The 12,912-nt window shown below is 45.5% G+C and overlaps 1 protein-coding gene across 1 annotated transcript in view; it reads right to left on the reverse strand.

The window, feature by feature from the left end:
• Positions 1-12,912, reverse strand: part of DNAH14 (dynein axonemal heavy chain 14) — a 454,489-nt gene that overhangs the window by 427,503 nt on the left and 14,074 nt on the right. The gene's annotated exons all lie outside the window — the stretch shown is intronic.

Consider the following 12,912-nt stretch of genomic DNA (forward strand, 5'->3'; position numbering starts at 1 on the left):
GTAAAAGAAGCATCTCTGTAAAATCAGGATGGAAGGTAATTTTACAGGGTAATCAGATTCAAAACACAGAGGATTCCCCTCTAGGCAAAACTTTAAAGTTACAAAAAAACAGGGATAAACCTCCCTCTAAGCATAGGAAAAATTCACAACCTAAAAGCAAAAGATAATCTAACGCGCCTTGCCTTATTTACTTACTCTTTTTGCAATACTGAGACTCATTTTAGGATGATTTTAGGAGAAGGAGTTTTCTGACCTGATGCTTCTCTGCTTCCCCAGAGAACACACAACATAGAGCACAAACAAAGCCTCCCCCACCCCTGATTTGAAAGTATCTTCTTTCCCCATTGGTCCTTTTGGCCAGGTGTCAACCAGGTTATTTGAGCTTCTTAACCACTTACAGGTAAGGAGGAATTCTAGGCTACCCTTAGCTTTATGCTTATGACAGTTACTCTTTGAGAGTTACCTCTGTGCACTTACACTTATTGGGTATCAGGTGCTGAGTTGAAGAACTGTCTTGAAATGCTGGTGTTATATGAGTTCAGCATCAGTGGGGAAGTCCATAAATAAGTCTAGAATTCATCCTTAAACCCAATTTACTTCAGTGAGTTTTAAACACCCTCCCCCCATAGGGATGCTTATCTAAATCAGGGCCTTGGTGAAGGATAAACAGAGCTGTTATTTGCACATTTGTTGGTAACTAAGCAAGTGGAGTGTCAATTTCTTCTAGTGACTGCATGTAAATATTGACTAGGAGAGGGGAGAGAAGTGAGCCTTACAGTACGCTCCACATGTAAGGATGCTGATAAGCAAAGCAACCACCACCCTTTGAGTGAAGCCCCAAAGGAAGGATTCAAGCTACTAAGACGGTTTCCTTTGACTTCTACCCCATCTTTCAGATGAGATGGCAGCACCCTATGATCAACTGAATCAAACACAAGAGATCTAAGCCCTGGTCTACACTACGAGTTTAGGTCGAATTTAGCAACGTTAGATCAATTTAACCCTGTACCCATCCACACGACGAAGCCATTTTTGTCGACTTAAAGGGCTCTTAAAATCAATTTCTGTACTCCTCCCCACTGAGGGGATTAGCTCTGAAATCGACATTGCCAGGTTGAATTTCATAGAATCATAGAATATCAGGGTTGGAAGGGACCTCAGGAGGTCATCTAGTCCAACCCCCTGCTCAAAGCAGGGCCAATCCCCAACTAAATCATCCCAGCCAGGACTTTGTCAAACCTGACCTTAAAAATATCTAAGGAAGGAGATTCCACCATGTCATAAATATAAAGGGAAGGGTAAATCCCTTTAAAATCACTCCTGGCCAAAGGAAAAATCCTCTCACCTATAAAGGGGTAAGAAGCTAAAGGTAACCTCACCGGCACCTGACCAAAATGACCAATGAGAAGAAAAGATACTTTCAAAAGCTGGGAGGAGGGAGAAAAACAAAGGGTCTGTGTCTGTCTGTATGCTGCTTTTACCAGGGATAGACCAGGAATGGAGCCTTAGAACTTTTAGTAAGTAATCTAGCTAGGTATGTGTTAGATTTTAATTTCTTTAAATGGCTGAGAAAAGAGCTGTGCTGAATAGAATGACTATTCCTGTCTGTGTGTCTTTTTTGTAACTTAAGGTTTTCCCTAGAGGGATTCTCTATGTTTTGAATCTAATTACCCTGTAAGGTATCTACCATCCTGATTTTACAGAGGTGATTCCTTTACTTCTATTAAAAGTCTTCTTGTAAGAAAACTGAATGCTTTTTCATTGTTCTAAGATCCAAGGGTTTGGGTCTGTGGTCACCTATGCAAATTGGTGAGGATTTTTACCAAACCTCCCCCAGGAAGTGGGGTGCAAAGATTGGGAGGATTTTGGGGGGAAAGACGTGTCCAAACTACGTTTCCCAGTAAACCCAGATAAAGTTTGGTGGTGGCAGTGGAAATCCAAGGGAAAAGGGTAAAATTAATTTGTACCTTGGGGAAGTTTTAACCTAAGTTGGTAAAAGTAAGCTTAGGAGGTTTTCATGCAGGTCCCCACATCTGTACCCTAGAGTTCAGAGTGGGAAAAGAACCTTAACACAACACCTCCTGTTAGGATAAAGATATTCAGGCCTGTCTGCAAAGGCCTGCACTTTAAGAATTTAGGTGTATTCTTATCACTTGGCTAGTTCTAGAGGTATAAAAGAAGAATCAAAATCACTGTCTGCTGGTGTAAGGGCCTTCTCTTACTGTGACAGTCTGAAGCCCTTTTCTTAGGCTAAGGCCTTTGGCTAAGCAGCAGAGGCAGCCATAAGCTAGGAAGCGAACAGTCACATCCTCACATTCCAAACTAGTCATATTGAAATAAGGTGCTATTGGGCTGTTAGGCACTATCAGGACAGGATTGTATTCCTATCTCCTCCAGAGAAAGGGAAGTGCCTAGAAAATGTAAAAGGAAACTTAGTTTCATAGCATCCTGTCTGGCAAGAACTCACTTGTCAATAGCTGGGATGTGAAATCCTCACTTCTGTATTGTCTTGTCATTATAGTTCCCACTTTGCTATTGTTTGTCTGTATAATCTCTGTCTGGTTCTGTGATTGTTCCTGTCTGCTGTATAATTAATTTTGCTGGGTATAAACTAATTAAGGTGGGGGGATATAATTGGTTACATAATCATGTTACAATATGTTAGGATTGGTTAGTTAAATTTCAGGAAAATGATTGGTTAAGGTATAGCTAAGCAGAACTCAAGTTTTACTATATAATCTGTAGTCAATGAGGAAGTGGGTGGGTGTGTGGGTGGGGGAGATGGGAACAGGGAATGGGGGTAAGAAAATTAGAATCATGTTTTGCTAAAGGGGGAAATGGGAATAGGGAATGGGAGTAAGGAAGTTGGAATCATGTTTGGCTAAGGGGACACAGGTGTAAGGCTCTGTGGTGTCAGAGCTGGGAAGGAGGATACTAAGGAAGGAAACTGGAATCATGCTTGCTGGAAGTTCACCCAATAAACATCGAATTGTTTGCACCTTTGGACTTCGGGTATTGTTGCTCTCTGTTCATGCGAGAAGGACCAGGGAAGTAAGTAAGTGGGTGAAGGAATAAGCCCCCTAACACCTCCCTAGGTAACGCATTCCAGTGTTTCACCACCCTCCTAGTGAAAAAGTTTTTCCTAATATCCAACCTAAACCTCCCCCACTGCAACTTGAGACCATTACTCCTTGTTCTGTCATCTGCTACCACTGAGAACAGTCTAGAACAATCCTCTTTGGAACCCCCTTTCAGGTAGTTGAAAGCAGCTATCAAATTCCCCTTCATTCTTCTCTTCCGCAGACTAAACAATCCCAGTTCCCTCAGCCTCTCCTCATAAGTCATGTGTTCCAGTCCCCTAATCATTTTTGTTGCCCTCCGCTGGACATTTTCCAATTTTTCCACATCCTTCTTGTAGTATGGGGCCCAAAACTGGACACGGTACTCCAGATGAGGCCTCACCAATGTTGAATAGAGGGGAACGATCACGTCCCTCGATCTGCTTGCTATGCCCCTACTTATACATCCCAAAATGCCATTGGCCTTCTTGGCAACAAGGGCACACTGCTGACTCATATCCAGCTTCTCATCCACTGTAACCCGTAGGTCCTTTTCCGCAGAACTGCTGCCAAGCCATTCGGTCCCTAGTCTATAGCGGTGTATGGGATTCTTCCGTCCTAAGTGCAGAACTCTGCACTTGTCCTTGTTGAACCTCATCAGATTTCTTTTGGCCCAATCCTCTAATTTGTCTAGGGCCCTCTGTATCCTATCTCTACACTCCAGCGTATCTACCTCTCCTCCCAGTTTAGTGTCATCTGCAAACTTGCTGAGGGTGCAATCCACACCATCCTCCAGATCATTTATGAAGATATTGAACAAAACCGGCCCCAGGACTGACCCTTGGGGCACTCCACTTGATACCGGCTGCCAACTAGATATGGAGCCATTGATCACTACCCGTTGAGCCTGACAATCTAACCAACTTTCTATCTACTTTATAGTCCATTCATCCAGCCCATACTTCTTTAACTTGCTTGCAAGAATACTATGGGAGACAGTGTCAAAAGCTTTGCTAAAGTCAAGGAACAACACGTCCACTGCCTTCCCCTCATCCACATAGCCAGTTATCTCGTCATAGAAGGCAATTAGATTAGTCAGGCATGACTTGCCGTTGGTGAATTCATGCTGACTGTTCCTGATCATTTTCCTCTCCTCTAAGTGCTTCAGAATTGATTCCTTGAGGACCTGCTCCATGATTTTTCCAGGGACTGAGGTGAGGCTGACTGGCCTGTAGTTCCCAGGATCCTCCTCCTTCCCTTTTTAAAGGATGGGCGCTACATTAGCCTTTTTCCAGTCGTCCGGGACTTCCCCGGATCGCCATGAGTTTTCAAAGACAATGGCCAATGGCTCTGCAATCACATCTGCCAATTCCTTCAGCACTCTCGGATGCAGCGCATCCGGCCCCATGGACTTGTGCTCATCCAGATTTTCTAAATAGTCCTGAACCACTTCTTTCTCCACAGAGGGCTGGTCATCTCCTCCCCATGCTGTGCTGCCCAGTGCAGTAGTCTGGGAGCTGACCTTGTTCGTGAAGACAGAGGCAAAAAAAAGCACTGAGTACATTAGCTTTTTCCACATCCTTTGTCACTAGGTTGCCTCCCTCATTCAGTAAGGGGCCCACACTTTCCTTGACTTTCTTCTTGTTGCTAACATACCTGAAGAAACCCTTCTTGTTACTCTTAACATCTCTTGCTAGCTGCAACTCCAGGTGTGATTTGGCCTTCCTGATTTCACTCCTGCATCCCCGAGCAATATTTTTATACTCTTCCCTGGTCATTTGTCCAATCTTCCACTTCTTTTTTGTGTTCAAGATCAGCAAGGATTTCACTGTTAAGCCAAGTTGGTCACCTGCCATATTTACTATTCTTTCTACACATCGGGATGGTTTGTCCCTGTAACCTCAATAAAGATTCTTTAAAATACACCCAGCTCTCCTGGACTCCTTTCCCCCTCATGTTATTCTCCCAGGGGATCCTGCCCATCAGTTCCCTGAGGGAGTCAAAGTCTGCTTTTCTGAAGTCCAGGATCCATATTCTGCTGCTCTCCTTTCTTCCCTGTGTCAGGATCCTGAACTCGACCATCTCATGGTCACTGCCTCCCAGGTTCCCATCCACTTTTACTTCCCCTACTAATTCTTCCCGGTTTGTGAACAGCAGGTCAAGAAGAGCTCTGCCCCTAGTTGGTTCCTCCAGCACTTGCACCAGGAAATTGTCCCCTACGCTTTCCAAAAACTTCTTGGATTGTCTGTGCACCGCTGTATTGCTCTCCCAGCAGATATCAGGGTGACTGAAGTCTCCCATGAGAACCAGGGCCTGCGATCTAGTAACTTCCGAGAGTTACTGGAAGAAAGCCTCGTCCACTTCATCCCCCTGGTCCGGTGGTCTATAGCAGACTCCCACCACGACATCACCCTTGTTGCTCACACTTCTAAACTTACTCCAGAGATACTCGGGTTTTTCTGCAGTTTCATATTTGAGCTCTGAGCAATCTGAAGTACTGTGGACACAATTCGACGGTATTGGCCTCCGGGAGCTATCCCAGAATACTCCATTGTGACCGCTCTGGACAGCACTTTCAACTCAGATGCACTAGCTAGGTATACAGGAAAAGCCCCGGGAACTTTTGAATTTCATTTCCTGTTTGGCCAGTGTGGCGAGCTCATCAGCACAGCTGACCATGAAGTCCCAGGATTGCAGAAGAGCTCCAGCATGGACTGAATGGGAGGTACTGGATCTGATCACTGTATAGGGAGATGAATCTGTGCTAACAGAACTCCGTTCCAAAAGACTAAGTGCCAAAATATTTGCAAAAATCTCCAAAGGCATGATGGACAGAGGCTACAACAGGAACCCGCAGCAGCGCCACGTGAAAATTAAGGAGCTCAGGCAAGCCTACCAAAAAACCAAAGAGGCAAACGGCTGCTCCAGGTCAGAGCCCCAGACATGTCGCTTCTATGATGAGCTGCATACAATTCTGGGGGAGGGGGAGCCCTACCACTACCCCACGCCTGTCCGTGGACACCTGCAAGGGGGGAGTCTCATGCAACAGGGATGAGGATTTTGGGGATGAGGAGGAGGAGGATAGCGCACAGCAGGCAAGCGGAGAAACCGTTCTCCCCGACAGCCAGGAACTGTTTATCAGCCTAGAACCAATATCCTCCCAACTCTCCCAAGGCGGGCTCCCAGACCACGAAGCTGCAGAAGGCACCTCTGGTGAATGTACCTTTGTAAATATAATACATGGTTTAAAAGCGTGTTTAATGATTAATTTTCCCTGAAGATTTGGGATGCATTTGCGGCCAGTACAGCTACTAGAAAAGTCTCTTAACGTGTCTGGGGATGGAGCGGAAATCCTCCAGGGACATCTCCATGAAGGTCTCCTGGAGGCACTCCCAAAGCCTTTGCAAAAGGTTTCTGGGGAGGGCAGCCTTATTCCATCCTCCACAGTAGAACACTTTACCACACCAGGCCAGGAGCACATAGTCTGGAATCCTTGCATAACAAAGCATGGCAGCGTATGGTCCTGGTGTCTTCTGCATTCAAGCAAGATCCTTTCTTTACCTCTCTGTTATCTTCAGGAGAATGATCATCCCAGAGAATTCGGTGGGGGGGAGGGGTTAGTTGGGTTTGTGTTTCCAAGCCGAATTCTGTTGCCCAGCCCTGCGTGTGTGATCTCTCACATAAAACCGACAACCCCTCAATATAAGAAGCAAAATGTGACCTTGTACCGAAAGCTCCTTACTATTGTCCAGGCTGCCTGTGTATAGCTTCATGGGTCATGGCATTAAGGGGTAGGCTGGGTCTCCAAGGATAACAATAGGCATTTTAACATCCTCAACAGTTATTTTCTGGTCTGGGAAGTAAGCCCCTTCTTGCAGCTGTTCAAACAGACCATAGTTCCTGAAGATGCGAGCATCATGTAAGTTTTCCGGCCATCCCACATTGATGTCAGTGAAACATCCCTTGTGACCCACCAGTGCTTGCAGCACCATTGAAAAGTACCCATTGCGGTTTATGTACTGGCTGCCAAGGTGGTCCGGTCCCAAGATAGGGATATGAGTTCTGTATATTGCCCCACCACAGTTAGGGAATCCCATTGCAGCAAAGCCATCCACGATGACCTGCACATTTCCAAGAGTCACTACCCTTGATATCAGCAGCTCAGTGATCGTGTTAGCTACTTGGATCACAGCAGCCCCCACAGTAGATTTGCCCACTCCAAATTGATTCCCGACTGACAGGTAGCTGTCTGGCGTTGCAAGCTTCCACAGGGCTATTGCCACTCGCTTCTCAACTGTGAGGGCTGTTCTCATCTTGGTATTCTTGCGCTTCAGGGCAGGGGAAAGCAAGTCACAAAGTTCCATGAAAGTGCCCTTACACATGCGTAAGTTTCGCAGCCACTGGGAATCATCCCAGACCTGCAACACTATGCGGTCCCACCAGTCTATGCTTGTTTCCCGGGCCCAGTTTCGGCATTCCACGGCATGAGCCTGCCTCATTGCCACCAGGATGTCCAAACAGCTGGGGCTCGTGCTTTGAGAGAAGTCTGTGTCCATGTCCTCATCACTCTCATCACTGTGCTGCCGTCGCCTCCTCGCCTGCTTGTGCAGAACCAGAACCTGCAAATACTGCACGATAATGTGCGAGATGTTTACAATGCTCATAACTGCCACGATGATCTGAGCGGGCTCCATGCTTGCCATGGTATGGCATCTGAAGGAGAGCAGAGTTGCAGCGGAAGCGGTGGCTGACGACGGATGCCATGAGAATAGATATTTCTAGAGAACGACGAGAGGACCTGCAAGGTGGATTCAGGAGAGCAGAGTTGCAGCGAAAGCGGTGGAGGAAGACGGTTAGCACATCGCACATTTCCCGAGGAAGAACACACGTACCCAGGAGCCCATGACAGACAACATGGAGAAATTCGCTATTGAGACAATAGCAGCAGAGCAGAGTTGCAGCAGAAGCAGTGTATGACAATGGTTAGCCATCCTAGCACCCAGGACACAACAGTGGCGATGTCGGTGAGCTGAGGGGGCTGCACGCTTGCCGTAGTATGGCGTCTGCGCGGGAAAGAGGGGCAAAATGATTGTCTGCCACTGCTTTCACGGAGGGAGGGGCGACTGACGACATGTACCCAAAACCACCCGTGACAATGTTTTTGCCCCATCAGGCACTGGGAGCTTAACCCAGAATTCCAATGGGCGGCAGAGACTGCGGGAACTGTGGGATAGCTACCCACAGTGCACAGCTCCATAAGTCAATGCTAGCCACGGTAGTGAGGATGCACGCCACCAACTTAATGCACTTAGTGTTTATATACGCAATCAACTGTATAAAAACGATTTCTAAAAATCAACGTCTATAATATCGACCTAATTTTGTAGTGTAGACATACCCTAAGAGAGTAGATGATTGTTACTCGTCCGTGAGAATGTGAAGATCATCCATCAGCGTCATTTCAGTTCCATATCCTGGACCGGTATCTGATTAGGAAAGATTAAGGTCACGGCCAGTGGAGAGGTGCACCTTTGGGACAGCTATTCGCTATCTTTCATATTAGCTTCCTCAAAAAGGGAGTACTACAACAAGTAGTAGGTGGCAAGGTCGACTGCATCTAGCGATGGCCTCTTAAGGATTTGGTGGAAAACAGAATTCTTCATGGTGAGTCCTGATTATAGGCATCTTGTACCAATACTGTATAACAGTTTGAACAATAAATCTAGCTCTCCCCACCATCCCCCATTAGAAAAAGGTAAGAAAAATAAATCTAAGACTGCTTTGAGGGATAAAAGGTTAGGAGAAATGCAAATTAAAACACTGAAAGTTTGTAGGAACTTGTAGAGCTACATTCAGATACCCAACTGAGAATATTCAGTTCTAATAATTAATAAAGAAATAAATTGTGCAAAACTCAAAGCTTACGTACAGTGAGCCTGATGTCACTTACACCACTTTTATACCATTGTAACTCCACAACTTTAAATGCAGTTAACTCTTGAGCTACACGTCTGTAGGATCAGAAAGAGGAAAGGAGGGCATCTCTCCATGAGTTGCAACCATGCCCTTCCCTCAAGCAGAAACACCAGCACTCCATGTTGGATGGTGTCATAAAGGGATCTCTCCCTGGGGAATCCCAGATGAGACAAATCTCCTGAAAGACCAAAATGGTCAACTCCCACTCACGGTCTTGACAGAAATGCCTGCTCAGGAGGTCTATGGTGTTTTGGAGTCCCAGCAGACATTGAGATGGCTATGTGGTTGGATATGCACAAATTCCATAGCTTTATTGACTCTGCACATAACGACTGAGATCTTGTTCCTTGGCAATTTATATAATACATGGGCTCTCTGCTGTTCATCATTACTCTGACTAAATGACTCTAATGGATAGGAAGTGACTACAAGCATACTGAACTGCTCTAAGTTCAAGAGAGTTGATGTGGAGTGACAATTCCTGGGGAGTCTGTTTGCCTTGAACTGTAAAGTCCTGGAGATAGGCACCCCAACCCACTAGGGAGACAACTGTGGTGGTGATCTTTGTGGGGGGCAGACACAAAATGGAACTCCCACATAAACCTTTCACCAGATGATGATGATGATGATGATGATGAAGAAGAGGACTTCTTCTGTAAAGTATTGCTACATATTTGGACAGTCGATTTGTTAAACAGTCCTGAATCAAGACTGCAGTCTTGCATGGTGTGTTACAAACAAACAGGCTGTCATGTGACCCAAAAGTTGAAGGCAAACAACTTGCTCTGGTTTGAGAGCTCCGGTGTAATGTTAAAATGAGGCTGGACATAGTGGCAAACTTAACTGCGGCCCAGATGATCTGGCAGTTGCAGTCTAGAGTGGCTCAGATGAAGTCTATAAATTGTACAGGTGTCACAGCAGACTTTTCTGTATTGAAAGGGTCCACAAAACCTAAGAGGATTAGGGTCCTGTTGGTTGCTGATGATACCTGGAGGAAATAATGACACCTGAAGAGCCAGTTGTCCACACAAGGAAAAGCAATTATTCCCATCTGACGAAGATGGGCCATGATGACATAGAAGATATTTGTGAAGACTTCCAGGGCAGTCAAACAACCAAAGGGGAAAACACAGTATTGGTAATGGTCCTTGCCAACAATGAACCATAGGAAGCACCTGTGAGACTGGTGCATAGCTATATGAAAATATGCATCCTGGAGGTCAAGGGTGATGAACTGGTCCCCTGGTTCTACAGATGAATCATCACTACTAGGATTACCATCCTGAATCACAGATAAATCACAGATAATGTTCAGAGTCCTGAGATCCAGGATTGGTCTTCATCCCCTTTTTTCTTAGGGATCAGAAATGTCTGGAGTAACACACTTTCCCGATGAAGCAGCGGGAACAGGTTCAATCACTCCCAAAATTGGAGAAATTATACCTCCAGCCTTAGGAGACCCTTGTGAGAAAGTTCCCTGAATAGGGAAAGTGGGGGGGAACAAGGGAGAAGGGGGATAAGACTGAATTAGATGAATAGCCCACTGAAATCACTTCAGACTGATGGATCTTGGAAGTGAGTAGCTCCCAGGAAGGTAGGAAATGGGAGAGGAAGACTCCATAGGGTGGATGGAGGGTGGTTTGGTGCATGCAGCGCAAGATCCAGTATAAGGGGTGATTCATGACCCTCAACCAACAAATCAAAATAGTGTCTGAGAGCTCACTAAAATGACAGTCCCTTTTTGTGGAGTCTGGACCTCTTTCTAGATATTTCCACTGGTCTTCAGGAGGTTTGACACTAGACTGGGTAAGACCATTATGCTGTCTACTGCTTTCCATATTTTCTCTTTGTTGTAGGAGTGTATGAGACAAGAATCATAGAATCATAGAATATCAGGGTTGGAAGGGACCCCAGAAGGTCATCTAGTCCAACCCCCTGCTCAAAGCAGGACCAATTCCCAGTTAAATCATCCCAGCCAGGGCTTTGTCAAGCCTGACCTTAAAAACCTCTAAGGAAGGAGATTCTACCACCTCCCTAGGTAACGCATTCCAGTGTTTCACCACCCTCTTAGTGAAAAAGTTTTTCCTAATATCCAATCTAAACCTCCCCCATTGCAACTTGAAGAGATCGGAGAGCTGCCACAGAGTTCCCATAAAACACAAGACTACATCTGCCACATCAAGAAAAGTTTACAGGGAACATCTGGCAATCATCTGGCCTTCAGTAATGAGAGTCTGAAACTATTCCTTTTGGTCCTGAGGCAAATCATGAGCAGTTGAAGAATAGCTTTTGCAACTGAGACGGTCCAGGCACTTAAGTTCTTTGTTGGAGGGGGTTGATCTGGACCAATACCACCTATTCCTTTCATTAACAGCATCAACTACCAAAGAGTTAGGGGTGGAATGGGAGAAAAATACTCCGAATCCATGGCCAACACATAGTACTTTTTGTCAGCATATGGGTGGAATGGTTGCCTGTTTCTCCCAAATCATACAGGCTCGTGATAGTAAGCAAAGCATCACTGACAGGCAAGGCAATCTTGCTCTTGAGAGGAGATATGCAAAATATTCACCAGGGAGCACTGTACTTTTATTTTCTCCAAGCAGTTCCACAAGGCCTCTATGATTCTTTTCCTAAACTTTTGTAAGGCCTTGAAGTCACCCATGGAGAATGGGGGTGGGGGCATAACCGTCTCGTCTGGTGAGGAAGAGGATTTGTTAGATGAAGGTGTCTCTTCCTGGGAAGAGAATCCTGAGGTGCCAGTGGCTGTTGATCTTGGTAGGTCCTCTTGCATGAGGGCACCTTATAGAATTGGCCACCACAAGGAGCACAAGGGGTCCAAAAAGAAAAATGCTGTGGGGGCATAAGGAAAAGGAGTGGGTCCCCAAAAATGTTCTTGCTAAGGTTGACAAGTCAGTCATCGACTGGTTTTTGTGGTCTCGTCCTTGGGATATACTTCAAAGGCGGAAGGTTGAATGGGAAGGTGGTGGAAAGCTCGATGGAAATGTCTGAGGCAATATCATCTCCTATCTCCAGTGGAGGAGCTATAGGTGTCAGTACCAGGGGTGGAGGCAGGAGGGAGGTGATGGCAGATCCTTCCCTCCCTGTATATTCTTGTACCAGAGTATGAGAATGTGTAGGGCACAGGCACAGACCAGCAGGCATTGCTGACAAGAATCTCTGATTGAAAGCGCATGGACATGCGCACATCTGAAGTGGAGCACGCATAGGGACAGTGACTCAATCTATTAGGTCATTCAGTCTATCTTTCCAAACTACAAGTTTCTAGTACTTGTGCTAAAGGAGACCTTTCAAGCTACTGGAAAATAACTTAGGTTTCCCATCAAGTTCAGTACCACAGAAATAGACTGCACAGATTATTGCAGTGCTCTTTTTCTAATAGGTCTTTGTCAAGGTTCCTTCCCCACTCTGAACTCTAGGGTACAGATGTGGGGACCTTCATGAAAACCTCCTAAGCTTACTTTTACCAGCTTAGGTTAAAACTTCCCCAAGGTACAAACTATTTTACTCTTAGACTTCCACTGCCACCACCAAACTTTATCTGGGTTCCTGAGAAAACGTAGTTTGGACACGTCTTTCCCCCCAAAATCCTCCCAATCCTTGCACCCCACTTCCTGGGGAAGGTTTGGTAAAAATCCTCACCAATTTGCATAGGTGGCCACAGACCCAAACCCTTGGATCTTAGAACAATGAAAAAGCATTCAGTTTTCTTACAAGAAGACTTAATAGAAGTAAAAAAGAATCATCTCTGTAAAATCAGGACGGTAAATACCTTACAGGGTAATTAGATTCAAAACATAGAGAATCCCTCTAGGCAAAACCTTAAGTTACAAAAAAGACACACAGACAGGAATAG

This window comes from Lepidochelys kempii, chromosome 3 (genome assembly GCF_965140265.1).
Source record: "Lepidochelys kempii isolate rLepKem1 chromosome 3, rLepKem1.hap2, whole genome shotgun sequence".
Lineage (NCBI taxonomy): Eukaryota > Metazoa > Chordata > Testudines > Cheloniidae > Lepidochelys > Lepidochelys kempii.